Source organism: Lolium rigidum, chromosome 7, assembly GCF_022539505.1.
Source record: "Lolium rigidum isolate FL_2022 chromosome 7, APGP_CSIRO_Lrig_0.1, whole genome shotgun sequence".
NCBI lineage: Eukaryota > Viridiplantae > Streptophyta > Magnoliopsida > Poales > Poaceae > Lolium > Lolium rigidum.
The window spans coordinates 81220690-81237922 of record NC_061514.1 but is presented as its reverse complement, the minus strand read 5'-3'; positions in this window follow the sequence as shown (position 1 = coordinate 81237922).

The window sequence follows — 17233 nt, the reverse complement described above, 5'->3', positions numbered from 1 at the left end:
TTTTGTGGCGCACCGGGTCTGGTGCGCCACATAAACAATTTCTGTGGCGCATTTTTTGTGGTGCGCCACAGAAATAAGATCCGCCTATAAGGCTTTTCCTACTAGTGTTATGACTATTACATGACCAATCTCATCCAATCCCTACCATCCCCTTCAGCCTACAACGGGGGAATTACTCACACATGGATGGGGGAAACATTGCTGGTTGATGGAGAGGCGTTGGCGGTGATGGCGGTGATGATCTCCTCCAATTCCCCGTCCCGGCGGAGTGCCAGAACGGAGACTTCTGGCTCCCGAGACGGAGTTTCGCGATGTGGCGGCTCTCTGGAGGGTTTCTGGCGACTTCGACTTCTCCCCGTGCGTTTTTAGGTCGAACCCGATAAGTAGTCCAAAGGGGGGCGTCGGAGGCCAGCCGAGGGGGCCACACCATAGGGCCGCGCGGGCCCCCCTGGGCCGCGCCGCCATATGGTGTGGGGCCCTCGGGCCTCCACCTCCTTTGCCCTTCTGGCTCCGTCAATATTTTGGTAAAATAGGGCCATCCGAAGAAATTCCGAGGATTTTCCCGAAAGTTGGATTTCGCGCAAAAACGAGACACCGGAGCAATTCTCGCTGAAAACAGCGTTAGTCCGTGTTAGTTGTATCCAAAATACACAAATTAGAGGCAAAACAATAGCAAAAGTGTTCGGGAAAGTAGATACGTTTTGGACGTATCAACTCCCCCTAAGCTTAGCTTATTGCTTGTCCTCAAGCAATTCAGTTAACAACTGAGCGATAAAAGAACTTTCACGAACACATTTGCTCATATGATGTATATATTCTCATGCTATGGCTAATACTTAAGCAGTTCATAATGAGACACATGCAAATAAGATCATCCAACAGCTATGTCAATCATGGAGAAGTACCAACAATTAATAATAAGCACCATGAATCATGTATATAAGCAGGATTGCAATGTTCATAAGAGAATATGATAAAGTGGTATCTCGCTTGCTCGTATTTGATCGGCAAAACATAAATGCCGAGGCACCTCTTGAGTTCATAGAAAGACTAGAAATAGTGATTGTCAAAGATAAAAGCATCAAAGTTATACCACAATCAATCATATTTTGAGACAAGCATATTATACTAAGAATGACAAGTTGTGCTCTCAAGATAGTGCTCAAAGAAAGAATGGAGACACAACATAAAAGTAAAAGATTGACCCTTCGCAGAGGGAAGCAGGGATTAACATGCGCTAGAGCTTTTCATTTGTAAAGCAGGAGTAAAATTATTTTGAGAGGTGTTTGTTGTTGTCAACGAATAGTAATGGGTACACTAACTACCTCATCAACCGGACTCACAAGAGCGGCTCCCATTTTATTTTTGGTTGGCACTCCTTCCAACCTTTCTTTCACAAACCATGGCTAACCGAATCCTCGGGTGCCTGCCAACAATCACATACCATGAAGGAGTGCCTTTTTATTTAAGTTTTATTATGATGATGACACTCCCCCCAACCTTTGCTTACACAAGCCATGGCTAGCCGAATCCTTCGGGTGCCGTCCAACAATCACAAACCATGGAGGAGTGTCTATTTAAGTTAATTAATTTGGGACTGGGAATCCCATTGCCAGCTCTTTTCGCAAAATTATTGGATAAGCGGATGTGCCACTAGTCCATATGAGAGTCCGTCAAAAGTAAATGACAAGGTTGAAAGCTAAACACCACATACTTCCTCATGAGCTATGAAACATTAACACAAATTGGGAAGCATTTTGAAAGTTTTAAAGGTAGCGCATGAGAATTTACTTGGAATATGGTGGACACTTTTGGAACAACTTGGTTTTCAGGTGTTTGGAAGCACGAGCGGCGTCACCGCTCAGTACAAGTGAAGGCTAGCAAAAGACTAGGGAGCGACAAATCAAGAGAGCAGTAACTGTCATAATCATGCTTGCGGCAAAATAAATTAACGGAGGCATAAAAGTGATACAAGAACTCTGAAGCAATATAAATCATCGAGGCCTAATTGACTTTTTGTTCAGTCATATGCATGCGTGAGCATGTGCCAAGTCGATATAAATGAATTATTCAGAGGAGGATACCACAATGCCATACTTACTTATGAATAAAACAATGCAAGCAAACATCCATGACATGCTACTCATATTAATAAATTGGAGCTAAACATGAGAGATCATGAACTACTAGACTTTCTCAAATAACATATACCTCACATGAACCAACTAAGCATGCTCATATGGATGAGTATATGTACAAAAATGAAAGCAAATAGAGTTCATACCAGCCTCTCACCACAATCAGATTGTCGTAGATCGTCATTATTGCCTTTTCACTTGTGTAGCTTGGATAATATGAAATGAAAACCACGCTCCATCCACCGAAGACCATTGAACTCATGATGAACTTTACAAACCAAAGAAGAACAGCAAATATTTTTGGTGTTTTCGAATTAGAAACAAGAACGAAAGAAAACAAGCAAACAAAGTAAAATCTTTTTGGGTTTTCTTATAGCAAACTAACGATAGCAAATAAAGCAAACTAAGAGCAAGGAACCAAATAAATAAATGGTGAAGAGAAACAACAGAAATATTTTTGGTCTTTTTGTGTTTTAGGAAAGAAACAAAGCGAAAACAAAAGAATGCAAACTAACAGAAACACAGAAAAGCAGGATGAGAGAAATCTGCCAAATCCTGACAGCAGTACAGAAATCGAATTTAACAAAAATCTTCCATTGCTCAGACCAAAAAGTGTTCAACTAATGAAAGTTAGATAACAACCTGGGGAACATGCTCAAAAATTGGCAACTCAAAATAACGTTCTGGCTGTGCGTACGAATTTTTTTTGGTAACAGCACAGAATCTGTTTTTGGACAGCACTTCCCCAAATATCATCTCCCTCTCATTAGAAAACCACTCTAGAGACTAAACAAGTATGTACAAGTATCCAGCAACCATAATATCCAAAGAATGAGTGATGCCGGTATACCTCCCCCCAAGCTTAGGCTTTTGGCCTAAGTGGAGTTCATTCCCAACGAGGGTCGGAGTTCCACGCCGGTGGATCATACATGGAGTGATAATAGGGCCCCTGTGCAGAAGAATATCGTGGAGGTTCCACATGCCCATGATGTTGATATGAGGAGCTCGCTGCATCGGATGAAGAGTCGGGGTGCTCCTCGGCCTCCTCCACATCTTCCCTTGCACGACGGCTTTCCCTTTCTATGTATGCGTTTAGCTCATTTTCTCGTGATCGACCACCCGTTCCTCGGCATCAAGGTTAAACAAAGCAGTGCAGGCAATCGTACTAGTTTTTCAATTTTCTTAGTTATACTCCAATTTTTCTTATATAAAGTTATCCTATAATGCAGGTTGTTCAAGTTAGATGTATCTGAAATAAATTCATGTTTAATCATGGAAACAACATCAAGCTTCTCTATAGAAAGTGGAATATCTAAATGGTGAGGACCTACACCATGCATAGCTAATAAGCGAGAGGCAATAAGACCTCCACAAATTCCTCCTTTCTCACGGTTAGTAGCAAGTCTACAAGCTATTAAAGCACCCAAATTATAAGTCCTATCCTCGTTGCAAAGCAGCGACTAAGAAAGCCAAGTCCGGGACGGATAATTTACCTCCAGATCCTTCTTGCAAGAACGCACTTTGTAATGAAATAGGCAAAGTAGCGGATGGCTGGATGTTGAATGCTACTAATCTTACCACCATCATTGGAGAGGCTCCTCCCATTACAAATCCTTGTATAAAGATCTGAGAGCTCCCGCGGTGTTCCCCTGATCTTCTCGCAGGATCCCCACTGCGGCACTCTAATCGCTGTGCAAAAATCACTAAAAGGCAAGTCAATGGTTTTGTTATAAATTTTATACCGGACCATGGGGTCAGTTCGAGACCGGTGAAACTCGAAATCCTGCACAACCGACACCGTTAGTTTAGCATATTGGTGAGGTTCACCAACAGCAAAATTTCCCAATCCTGCATTGGAAATTAGTGTTTGCACATCTTGCAGGATTCCTGCATTCCGCATAAAGTCCGTGCATGGGTAATAAGAGGGGTATACTCCCTCTTCACGATGGACTCTCATAACGTGCTGTACCTCCAACTCTTCTTGGTTCAATTGGGGCACACCTTCTTCCATTTTCTGAAATTTTCAACAATCATTATAAAATTTGATTTCAAGGTATGTAATTGAAGGGAACTACTATAGGAACTTGCTAGAGTACTAAACATGCATCAAAACTAATTTCTTCCACTTAGAACAAGCATGCAAGCTCACTAAACATGTTATCTACAGCAGCAAAATATTCAAGATATACTCAACCAAATGAAATTCTAATTGGACAATCAAAGGAGTCACATACCAAGGAGTAAATGTGCCAAATTTCAGACAGAAATCTGGTCTGAGCAAGGAGATCGAAAAATCGCGAGTTCTTGAGCGGAAACACGAGTGAGAGAAACTTGGTACGAGCTTTTTGGGAGAGAGAAGATGCTGGGAGAAAGAGATGATGAAGTGGGGCAAGGGGTGGCCCACACCACATGGTGGCGCGGCCCCCTTGCTGGCCGCGCCAGCCTATGGTGTGGCACCCCCTGGTGCCCCACAGGTCATCCTCTGGTGCTCCCGAGTGCCTCGTCGAAAAATAGGACCAACGATGTAATTTTTGTAATTTTTAGAGAACTTCGAAAAATGCACATTTCGGGTATTAAATTAATGATTACTGCATGCAGGAAAATGATTTCTAAAATCTTAAATGACTAAAGCATATTGCAAAACAAAAGTGCTACAGCAAGTAAAATAGGGGAAGGGAGAAAGAAAGAAAGAAGTGTTGTTTAGCTCCTTTATGCAATAAAATATACTTGTTAACAAGGTTGATCAAGTCTTGCTACCAAATAAATTTTATATGACATAAGAAGAAATAAACCTCAAATCAATCATGTTACCTTATATTGAATTGATATGGATCCAATCACAAGAGTTTGATATTCTTCTTTAGGCTCATATATAGGACAATCAATGGATCCCACTTTGATAGTTTTCACATTAAAAATTGTATTGACTCCACATACTTTATCAATCCTCTTGGGAAAATAGACAGTGTGTTCCTTATCATCAACATTGAAAGTAACCATGCCTTTATTACAATCAATAACAGCCCCTGCAGTATTAAGAAAGGGTCTTCCAAGAATAATGGACATATTATCATCTTCAGGCATTTCCAACACAACGAAATCAGTTAATATCAAGCAATTTTATGCTGAGTAACTTGAACAGGAACATTTTCACATAAACCAACAGGAATAGCAGTAGATTTATCAGCCATTTGCAAAGATATATCAGTTGGTATCAATTTATCTAAATCAAGTCTCTTATAAAGAGAAAAAGGCATCACACTCACACCTGCTCCCAAATCACATAGAGCAGTTCTAACATAATTATTCTTGATGGAGCAAGGAATAGTCGGTATACCTGGGTCTCCAAGCTTCTTTGGAATCTTACCATTGAAGGAGTAATTAGCGAGCATAGTAGAAATTTCCTCATTGGGGATTTTCCTTTTGTTAGTAACAATATCTTTCATATACTTTGAATAAGGAGGCAATTTAATAGCATCGAGTCAAAGGGATTTGCGAAAATAAAGGTTTCATCCAATCACAAAATTTATTATAATGTTCCTCCTCCTTTGATTTTAGTTTCTTAGCAGGAAAAGGCATTTGCTTTTGAATCCAAGGTTCTCTTTCATTACCATGCTTCTCGGTAATAAAGTCTTCTTTAGTGTACTTTTTATTTTTAGCAGGCTTTTCGGGTTCTTTTTCGATTTCTTCTTTATCGGGAGTATCATTCTTATCATTATCTTCCTCATGTTCATTACCACTTTCAGTTTCAGCATCGAAATAGAAATACTATTAGGATCATTAACGGAGTTCAGAGGATTCTACAACATTCTTATGTTTCTTTTTCTTTTTCTTAGATGGAGCACTAGTTTTAATTAGTTGAGAATCTTGTTCAACTCTTTTGGGATGCCCTTCAGGATATAGAGGATCCTGGGTAGAAGCACCACCTCTAGTTGTTACTTCACAAGCATGTTTTTCTTTAGAATTATTTCCCAACAAGTCATTTTGCACTTTAGTAAGTTGATCAATTTGAGTTTGAACCATTTGAAAATGTTTGACAAGTATCTTAACATCATTGGAGGTTCTCTCCACAATACCATGCAATTCACTAATAGCTCGGGAATTTTCCATTAAATGATTCTCTACTCTCATATTAAAGTTTTCTTGCTTAACAATATAATTATCAAATTCATCTAAGCATTGAGCAGGAGATTTTGAATACGGAATATCTTCTCTAGTAAAGTGTTGAAGCGAGTGTACCTCAATCATGGATGAAGGGGGAATCGTCTCACATATATCTTCTATAGGAGGTAAATTCTTCACATCTTCGGGTTTAATACCCTTCTCCTTAAGAGACTTCTTGGCTTCCCTCATATCTTCATCATTTAATTTAATCATACCCCTCTTCTTCACTATCGGTGTCGGGGTTGGTTCGGTGTAGACCAATCATCATGATTCCGGCCTATTTTAGCCAATAATTCTTCAGCGTCTTCCGGGGTTCTTTTCCCGAAAACACAACCAGCACAACTATCCGGGTATGCCCTAGACTCAATAGTTAGTCCACTATAAAATATATCAAGTAAATCATGCTTTTCTAAATCATGGTCGAGCTGAGCTCTAATAAGAGAGCAAAATCTAGCCCAAGCCTCGGGCAATTTCTCTCCATCTTCCTGGTCAAAATTATAAATTCTCTGCAAAGCAGCATGTTGAGCACTAGCAGGAAAGTATTTGCGGAAGAAAACATCAAGCAATTCTTTTGGACTTTTAATAGAACCAGGAGGCAAATTATTATACCAAGTTTTAGCATCATCCTTTAATGAGAACGGAAAAATTTTAGCGACAAAATAAGTACGCATCTTAATATCATCAGAAAACAAGCCACTAAGAGTAGATAATTCAGTCATGTGTTCAACAAGCACTTTCTTTTTCGGTACCACAAAAGGGTGTTTTCTCAACAATAGCTATATGAGATAGATCAAGAGAAAAATCATAATCTTTATCCCTAATGTTTATAGGAGATGTGGCAAATTTAGGATCAGGAGATGGTTTATATCTAACAGCATGTTCTGCAAGCAACTTTTTATTTTTTCTTGCATCAGTAGTAGCATTGCATTTTTCAATAAAATCATCATCAAGCTCTACATAATCTTCATCAAGATCATCACTAGAATATTCAATAGACTCAGGTGAATTAACAGGTGTAGCAACATTTTCATTAGGAGTTTCAGTATTTTCAATTTGTCTAGACTTAGCAATTGTAGCATCTAGAAAAGATCCCAATGAACCACTATCATCAAGCACAGCAGAAACATTATCGATATTATGAGAATTTTCAGATTCAGCAGAAGTACCAGAGACGCGAAGCATGTGGCGGTGAAACAAGTTTATCAATCACGGATGGTGAATCAAGAGCAAGTAGAGGTACTCGAGTTGTACCTTTTCTTGTAGTGGATGGTAATATGGCGATCTTAGTATCGCGAGGTTTACCCATAATGGAGAATTTGCAGCGAACAATATCAATCCAAGTGAACTTCCAAATAAAGCTATGCTCCCCGGCAACGGCGCCGTGAAAATAGTCTTGATGACCCACAAGTATAGGGGATCGCAACGAGTCTTCGAGGGAAGTATTACCCAATTTATTGATTCGACACAAGGGGAGACAAAGAATACTTGTAAGCCTTAACAGCGGAGTTGTCAATTCAGTCGCACTGGAAACAGACTTGCTCGCAAGAGTTTATCGATGAGTAACAGTTTTATGGCAGTGGAAATAGTGAAATAACGAGAGCGGTGAAATAAAGACAAGCAGTAGTGATTGTAGTAAACAGCAGGATTAAAATACCGTAGGCACAGGGACGGATTTAACGGGCGTTGCATGGATGAGAGAAACTCATGTAACAATCAAAGCATGGGCATTTGCAGATAATAATAAAACGGTATCCAAGTACTAATCAATCAACAGGCATGTGTTCCATATATAGTCGTACGTGCTCGCAATGAGAAACTTGCACAACATCTTTTGTCCTACCAGCCGGTGGCAGCCGGGCCTCTAGGGAAACTACTCGGATATTAAGGTACTCCTTTTAATAGAGTACCGGAGCAAAGCATTAACACTCCGTGAACACATGTGATCCTCACATCACTACCATCCCCTCCGGTTGTCCCGATTCTTGTCACTTCGGGGCCATTGGTTCCGGACAGACGACATGTGTATACAACTTATAGGTAAGATCATAAACAACGAATATCTTCATGAATCAATAACATGTTCAGATCTGAGATCATGGCACTCGGGCCCTAGTGACAAGCATTAAGCATAACAAGTTGCAACAATATCATAAAAGTGACATCTACTGGATACTAGGCACTATGCCCTAACAATCTTATGACTATTACATGACCAATCTCATCCAATCCCTACCATCCCCTTCAGCCTACAGCGGGGGAATTACTCACACATGGATGGGGGAAACATTGCTGGTTGATGGAGAGGCGTTGGCGGTGATGATCTCCTCCAATTCCCCGTCCCGGCGGAGTGCTAGAACGGAGACTTCTGGCTCCCGAGACGGAGTTTTGCGATGTGGCGGCTCTCTGGAGGGTTTCTGGCGACTTCGACTTCTCTCCGTGCGTTTTTAGGTCGAACCCGATAAGTAGTCCAAAGGGGGGCGTCGGAGGCCAGCCGAGGGGGCCACACCATAGGGCCGCGCGGCCCCCCCGGGCCGCGCCGCCATATGGTGTGGGGCCCTCGGGCCTCCACCTCCTTTGCCCTTCCGGCTCCGTCAATATTTTGGTAAAATAGGGCCATCCGAAGAAATTCCGAGGATTTTCCCGAAAGTTGGATTTCGCACAAAAACGAGACACCGTGAGCAATTCGCACGAAAACAGCGTTAGTCCGTGTTAGTTGTATCCAAAATACACAAATTAGAGGCAAAACAATAGCAAAAGTGTTCGGGAAAGTAGATACGTTTTGGACGTATCACACCCTGCCGGAGAGGGGAATCATCACCGGAGGGGCTCTACATCATCATGCGCGCCTCCGGATTGATGCGTGAGTAGTTCATCCTTGGACTATGGGTCCATAGCAGTAGCTAGATGGTTGTCTTCTCCGCTTGTGCTATCATTGTTTAGATCTTGTGAGCTGCCTAACATGATCAAGATCATCTATTTGTAATGCTACATGTTGTGTTTGGCGGGATCCAATGAATATAGAATACTATGGTAAGTTGATTATCAATCTATCATATATGTGTTGTTTATGTTCTTGCATGCTCTCCGTTGCTAGTAGAGGCTCTGGCCAAGTTGATACTTGTAACTCCAAGAGGGAGTATTTATGCTCGATAGTGGGTTCATGCCTCCATTTAATGCAGGACGAGTGATGAGAAAGTTCTAAGGTTGTGGATGTGCTTGTTGCTACTAGGGATAAAACATCGATGCTTTGTCTAAGGATATTTGTGTTGATTACATTACGCACCATACTTAATGCAATTATCCGTTGTTTACAACTTAATACCGGAAGGGGTTCGGATGATAACCTGAAGGTGGATTATTTAGGCATAGATGCATGCTGGATAGCGGTCTATGTACTTTGTCGTAATGCCCTGATTAAATCACATAGTAATCATCGTTGATATGGATTAAATCTTTATTTGTCAATTGCCCGCCTGTAATTTGTTCACCCAGCATGTTAGTTATCTTATTGGAGAGACACCTCTAGTGAACTGTGGACCCCGGTCCATTCTTTTACATCGGAATACATTCTACTGTTTTTACTTGTTCTTTGCAAACAAACACCATCTTCCACTCGATACGCTTAATCCTTTGTTTTCGGTAAGCCGGTGAGATTGACAACCTCACTCGTTACGTTGGGGCAAAGTACTTTGATTGTGTTGTGCGGGTTCCACGTTGGCGCCGGTTTCACCGGTGTTGCGCCGCACTACACTCCTCCACCAACAACCTTCACGTGCTTCTTGGCTCCTACTGGTTCGATAACCTTGGTTTCATACTGAGGGAAACTTGCTGCTGTGCGCATCATACCTTCCTCTTGGGGTTCCCAACGGACGTGTACATCTACGCGCATCAAAGACCTGTATTGAGAGGGAATGCTTCTCATACATCCAAAACCTTAAACCAAACCCATGCCATTTGTGTCCACCATAACTACCTATTATGTGGTATTTTGCGCCACTCCAAGTAAATACTTCATGTGCTACCTTTAAATAATTCAAACTATATTACTCCTTATTTGTGTCAATTTTTTATAACTCATGAGGAAGTATGTGGTGTTTTATCTTTCAATCTTGTTGGGCGGACTTTCACCAATGGACTAGTTGCACATCCGCTTATCCAATAATTTTGCAAAAAGAGCTTGCAACGGGGTTCCCAGCCCCAACTAATAACTTTCGTTAATAATTCTCTTCACATATTTTGCCCTGATTTATCAGTAAGCAACTTAATTTTGCAATAGACACTCCTCCATGGTATGAGAAATGTTGGAAGGCACCCGAGGATTCGGTTAGCCATGGCTTGTGAAAGCAAAGGTTGGGGGAGTGTCATCCATAATAAAAACTAAAATACATGTGTAAACAAAAGTGAAGGGGGATGATCTACCTTGCTGGTAGAGATAACGTCCTTCATGGGAGCCGCTCTTGGAAGGTCTGTTTGGCAAGGGGGTTAGAGTGCCCACTACCATTCGTTGACAACAGCAAACATCACTCAAAATCTTACTTTTATGCTCTTTATATGATTTCAAAACTTGAAAAGCTCTAGCACATGATTTAATCCCTGCTTCCCTCTGCGAAGGGCCTATCTTTTACTTTTATGTTGAGTCAGTAAACCTATTTCCGTCTATCACAAGCAAGCAATTGAGTTGTTGTGATCCAACCATTTATGCTATGATTTAGTTAATCATGCCTTTTATGCTTTCTTGTTTAGTACAAATTTTATCTGAATGAATATGACTTTGAAGGCTATCAATGATTATGAGGAGATTGTTATGATTAAGGATGAAAGCCCTGCCATATAAATTCTAATATAAAGGCTTTGCTTAGAAGATAAGTACAATCTGTTAATAGTTCTTTGACCAAGAACAAAGTTTGCCATAACCAATTATGATTTCCTATGCACCTTTATTTGTGATTTCTCTTTACTTATTTCAAATTGAGTTATATGAGGAAGATGTTTACTAGAATGTCTTGTGTGAATTAATAAGTGTGATGCTTCTTGTCCGTATTTTATTTATCGACTCTTCACTCCATAAACATGTGGTCTTGTTTACTGAGCTCGGTTTCGCTTGGGGACAAGCGAAGTCTAAGCTTGGGGGGAGTTGATACGTCCATTTTGCATCACTATTTTATATCATAATTTACTGTTATTCATTTATATATTTCATATTTAGAGATGATACTTATGTTATTTCACCTATTTTGCATGTTTCATGATTATTGGAGAATTATTCACCGGAGTCGGGATTCTGCTGGAAAAAGCACCGTCAGGACACCATATTTCTGAAGATCAACAATTGACGGAAATTACACAGAACATCTTATTTTTCCAGAAGACGAAGCCAACCAAAAGGAGGGACCGAGCAGGGCCGCCATGGCCCCCCCCCATAGGTCGGCGCGGGCCCAGGCCTGGCCGCGCCGCCTTATGGGGAGGGGGCCCACAGCCCCCTTCGGCCGCCTCTCCTTCGCGTACTTCTTCGCCCCGAAAACCTAAGGCACGGGGGATAAGCGAGAATAGACACAGCCGCATCTGCGGGGCGGAGAAACACCAGAGAGAAAAGAGCTCTCCGGCGGGCAGGAATCCGCCGGGAAAATTCCCTCCCGGAGGGGGAAATCGTCGCCATCGCCACCGTCATCGAGCTAGACTTCATTGGGATCATCATCATCATCTCCACCATCGACACCGCCATCTCCACCGCTGCACCTCGTCACTGCTGTAACATCTAGGGTTGAATCTTGAGTATTTCATAGGGGAAACTCTGACGGTGTTGATTACTACACTACAAGAAATCTGCCATAATATGACGTTTATTTTATGACTGGAAATCAAAATGTCATAGCTTTATGAAGTTCCTAGCTTTGACCGTCGTTGGCCACTCGGGGGGGGGGGGGGCAAAACCCTAGAAAATCGTGACGTTATTGGGCAAAAACGTCATTGGCCATTTAGGTTAAAACGTCATTAGCAAAATTAAGTGGCCTACGACGTTTTTCCACTACCGATTGCGACAAATCAATAACGTCATTGGAATTTGGCTCAATACAATGGTATGTGTTTGGCTGCCATGTCATCCATTTTTCCTATGTGTCCCTTTTCGGGTCCCACGCGCCTCACACGTGTCACTAGAAGCAACTGGCTTGAACTAACTGACATGTAGGACCAACTGATACGCTTGGGACCAAGGCGTCTTGTTATTTTTTTTCTCTATGCCGTCCACCATTTTAATGGGCTGTTGGTGATATCCTCCTCTTTTGGGCTGTCCTCTACTAGGCTGCTGGTGATATTTTCTTCTTTTGGGCTCTCCTCTACTGGGCTGGCCTACCCTAATGTATATGGTGACGGCCCAACCGGTGGTTGAATTGCTGGCACGACGGCCCATCCGGGGTTTGGAGTGGCTCCCGATGGAAATAACTGGCAAAAATTGCGCTTGCGGGGACTCGAACCCTCGACCTAGCGCTGCCGCACTACCACTCCTTACCGCTTTGCTACAATAGTGTTGTTGATACAAGTATGGTTGTGCATGTATATAGACATGATAGAATAATGTGTAGCAACTCCTTTTGCACGGCGGAGCCGCCCATATATGGTTGGCGGCGTCAGCCATGCACGGCGGCGCCGCCCATATATGGTCGCTGGCGTCAACCATGTAAAGTGGATGAGAAATTCATTTTTTTAGCCCATTCAGTGTGAACTTCTTGACAGAGATTACATAATAGCAGTGGGCTCCATTTTTGCATGAGATACTTTGTGTTTGAATTTTGAACTTACAGGATAGCAACCATTACCTACCCATAGCGTCATTAAATAGGTTGTAGGCAGTTACTAGTACTTATTGTATTTATAATTCCCCTGGTTGGTTTTGCCTTCTGCCCTCCGGTGAAGCAAGTCTCCTTCCTCATCTTCTTTCTCTCTCTTTTGTGCTGAAAAACTCTTTTCTCTCTGAAGATTCTTGTTTGTTTTAAGAGGTAGGAAAATATGTTTTTACATGTCACTACTTCATCTCCTTTTTCTCTGGTTATTCAAAATCCTTTTTGTCTTCTGAATAATCTTGTTTGTTCAGATCTATGCATAGATTTCTATGAATATGCCCTACCTACCTATATTTTTCTAGCTTTGGTAATTGCTAAATATACGCAGGATGAACTGTGTTGTTTGTGGTTCGATGGGCAACCATTGTCAGGAGAGGCGGGAGACTCTCAGTTCATTTCGTTGTTATCTTGGAAGCAGATTTGATGAGTTCATGGTATATATCCTTTTTTGGTCTGTATCTTTTTTGTTGACAAATTATAGACTATATCCTTATTTTCTGCATTTTTGTTCTACTGTTTTTTCAGATTGTGCCTTGTTTTGTGAGGAGGCAGTTCAACAACCTTGTTGGTAATATCTTTTTTGTCGCTACATCGGATGAAGTGAAGTACAAGTTTCATGTTAAGAAAGGCAGTTCGAAGACACGTGTTTTTGGAAGTGGATACCAAAAATTTCTTCGTGACTACGACCTGAAAGTTGGCGACTGTATCATGTTTGGGTTTGATAATGCTCCTGAACTGTTTGCGATTTTTGAAGAAGGTCCTGATGGCACTGAAAAGCATCGTGTCGATGGTAATTCTGTTTTCTCCTTTACCATGTGTTGCCCATTTTTGTAATACAACTGATGTTATATCTCCTCTTTTTTTGATTCTTTTATTAATTTTAATTTTGTATGCAGAAATTCCAACTGCAGTTCTCCACACTAAAGGTGTTATGCTTACTACTGCTCAAACATTGAAGAAGGAACAACTTCTCCGTGAGCGTGGTCTTGGTCTTGGTGTTGTTTTTGTGCACACCTTGACGAATACTGATTTGAAGGGCAATGGACTGGTATAATTCTCCTTTTCTTTATGTACTCTTAGTTATCCTTTATATCTTTTCCATATGTAATTTAATTTTTATTATTCAGTGTATACCGAAGGAAGTTGTTAGGTCCTTGAATATCTCTGAAAGCGGCGAGGCATGTTTTTTTGTTGATGACTATGGCTACCGCCCTAAGGGTGCATACTACACTACTACTGATGGAAGGCTGAAGTTCGATTCCTGCTGGTCGGAGTTTGCTAAGGAGTATAACTTTGAATCTAGGAATGTTGTTCTCCTTCTTTTCAACCAGGGCGGCAGTGGTGGTATTGAAGTTTCAGTTGATATCATATGATATAATCTTTATCATATGATATAATTGTTTTAGTCTACAATTTGTGTGTGTCCATTGTGTGTTTATGTCATTTTGCTACCTTGGCCGCTTGTTTGACTATATATGTCGCAATATCTATAATTGACTATTTGGTCCTGTATTTTTCCTACTGCCAGTTCAAAAATAACTGGCAAAAATTGCGCTCCCGATGCAAAAATTGCGCTTGCGGGGACTCGAACCCTCGACCTGGTGCTGCCGCACTACCACTCCCAACCGCTTTGCTACAATAGTATTGTTGACACAAGTATGGTTGTCCGTGTATATAGACATGATAGATTAATCAGTTGTCTTCAAAACAGGTGCGGTCGAACCAAAATCCCTCCGACCGCATCTAGGGTTCCTCCTCCGACAGCTCGCATCTAGGGTTCCTCCTCCGACAGCTCGCATGGTAGCGCAGTTCCCAGCCTGCTCGGGCCGTTCTTCTAGGTCAGGAGCGTCGTCGCGTCGCCGCCGGCAGCCGGGCAAGCCCATCCCGTATCGGCAGCTGCCATTCGATTATGAGCCCGCCGACGTACGCGTGACTGTGGCGAGAAGATGCCGCAATGGATTTCATGGAGTGATCCAAACCCTGGGAGAAGATACCGGAACTGCAAAATTCGCTTGGTTAGTCTTCCCCCCCCCCCATTCTTAATTGACAAAAATACTATGGCTTATTTATCCTCTTTTGTTCTTCATCTGTCAGATTGCTGGTGGAAGAGGGTGTCAAGTGTTTAACTGGGTTGATGACCCGCTGGATGCACATCACAAACAATTAGTTCGTGATCTGCGTGATGCTGTTTGGGATCGAGATGAAGAAATTGAGAGGCTCCAGGTAGAAATTGAGAGGCTCCAGGAAGAAAATTTTCTTCTTGCTGCAAGGAAACAGAGCAACCCTGAACCAAAGAAAATGAGAGGCTTCATGGTTTGGGTGTTATCTGTAGCTTTTGTCATCTGTTGTACCTGGGTGATGTGTAGGAACTAAAATTAGGGTGAATTCAGTGATTTGTTGGTCAGGAGGAGAAGAAGCTAGACTATATGCTAGAGTTGTTGTGTTGTAATTCCAACCATTTGTCTGTTCGTGCCATAATGTTTAGTTCCTGAATTTGAACCATGTCTATGTATGTGTGCAATTCTGTTCAGTTGAAAATGTGTTCTGCTGAAAATGAGTTCTGTTGAAAATCTGTAGCAACTCCTTTTGCACGGCGGCGCCGCCCATATATGGTCGCCGGCATCAGCCATGCACGGCGGCGCCGCCCATATATGGTCGCCGGCGTCAGCCATGTATTGAAAAAATTGGGCATGGATTCCCCTAAAAATTGGGCACAAATTCTGGGAACAAAAAGCTGACATATTCAACATAAATTCTGGGAAAAACAAGCTGGCATGTTCAACATAAATTCTGGGCCAAACAACCTGACACATAATCTGAAATAAACTGACATTACACAAACTACAGATTCAAACTGCTATTCATCCATTACACAAACTACAGATTCAAACTGCTATTCATCTTCTTCGAAAACTGGACGATTCCTAGTCCTATTTCCTCCATCATCATCATCATCATCATCATCGTCACTGCAATACTGGTACATTGTCTGATCAACCTCCTCGATTTCTTCAGGAACAACCTCCTTGCTCCATTTCTTCAGTTTGTCCACAATGACTTTTTCAAGTAGCACACGTTCCTGGTCACTTCTCGTCCTACTCCGTGCAGTGCCTTCTTTTTCTTGCACAAGAACTTGACTATAATCTTCATCTTGATATGACAGTACAGCAACACCGGGTCCCTGTTCATTTTCTTTTACACTCCATAGATGTCTATGGTGAAATTTCTGCACCACTTGCCATTTTTATTTCAAGGAAGTGTCTGGCACATAAAAGACCTTGGTTGCTTGTGATGTCAGGATGAAAGGATCATTCTTGTACCAAAACTTTTCTGTGTTAACACTTTTGAAGTGTCCATCATCGTCGAATCCGGGTTTCCTACCACCAAGGTCAAACCAGTCACACCGGAAGAGGACAACTGTCCGATGGACGCCACCGCTGGAGTTGTATTGCAATCTGATGACGGATTTGAGCTGACCAAAGAAGTCAATGATGTTGCCATCATGATCTCCCTCAGAAACGATTCCACTATTTTGTGTCTTTATGTTCTTCTCGCGGTCAACAGTATGGTACCGAACACTGTCAACAACACATGCCGAATATAGTCTCACTCTAAAATCTGGTTTGCACGCCAAAGCATAGAGATCGAGACGGTACATCATTTCGCATTTTTCCAATCCGCAAAAAATCAACCAGGGGGTGAGTAACACACACAGAAAATTTATATCATGAACTTTTCCAATCTTCGGAAATAAACCAGCTAAAGATCTCACATGAGTCTGAAACCATCTAGCAAAGTTCTTGGCAAGCCATCTATCAACATTGATCTGACCACCTCGTTGGTTCAACTCTTCTTTGCACAGCCTGGAATGGCAACAGAAAATAGATCCTAATTATATCATGGACAGGCTGCAATAACCTATCTATATATGGGAATGAAGAGAAACATACTCGATGTATGGATCAACCTCAGGGCAACTTCGGAGCACATACCACACCATCTTTTCATAGTCCTCACCTGCATACACATATTGAGAGGCTCCAATAAATTTCACACCGTGTTTGAAAACAGACACATCACCAATATGTGAAT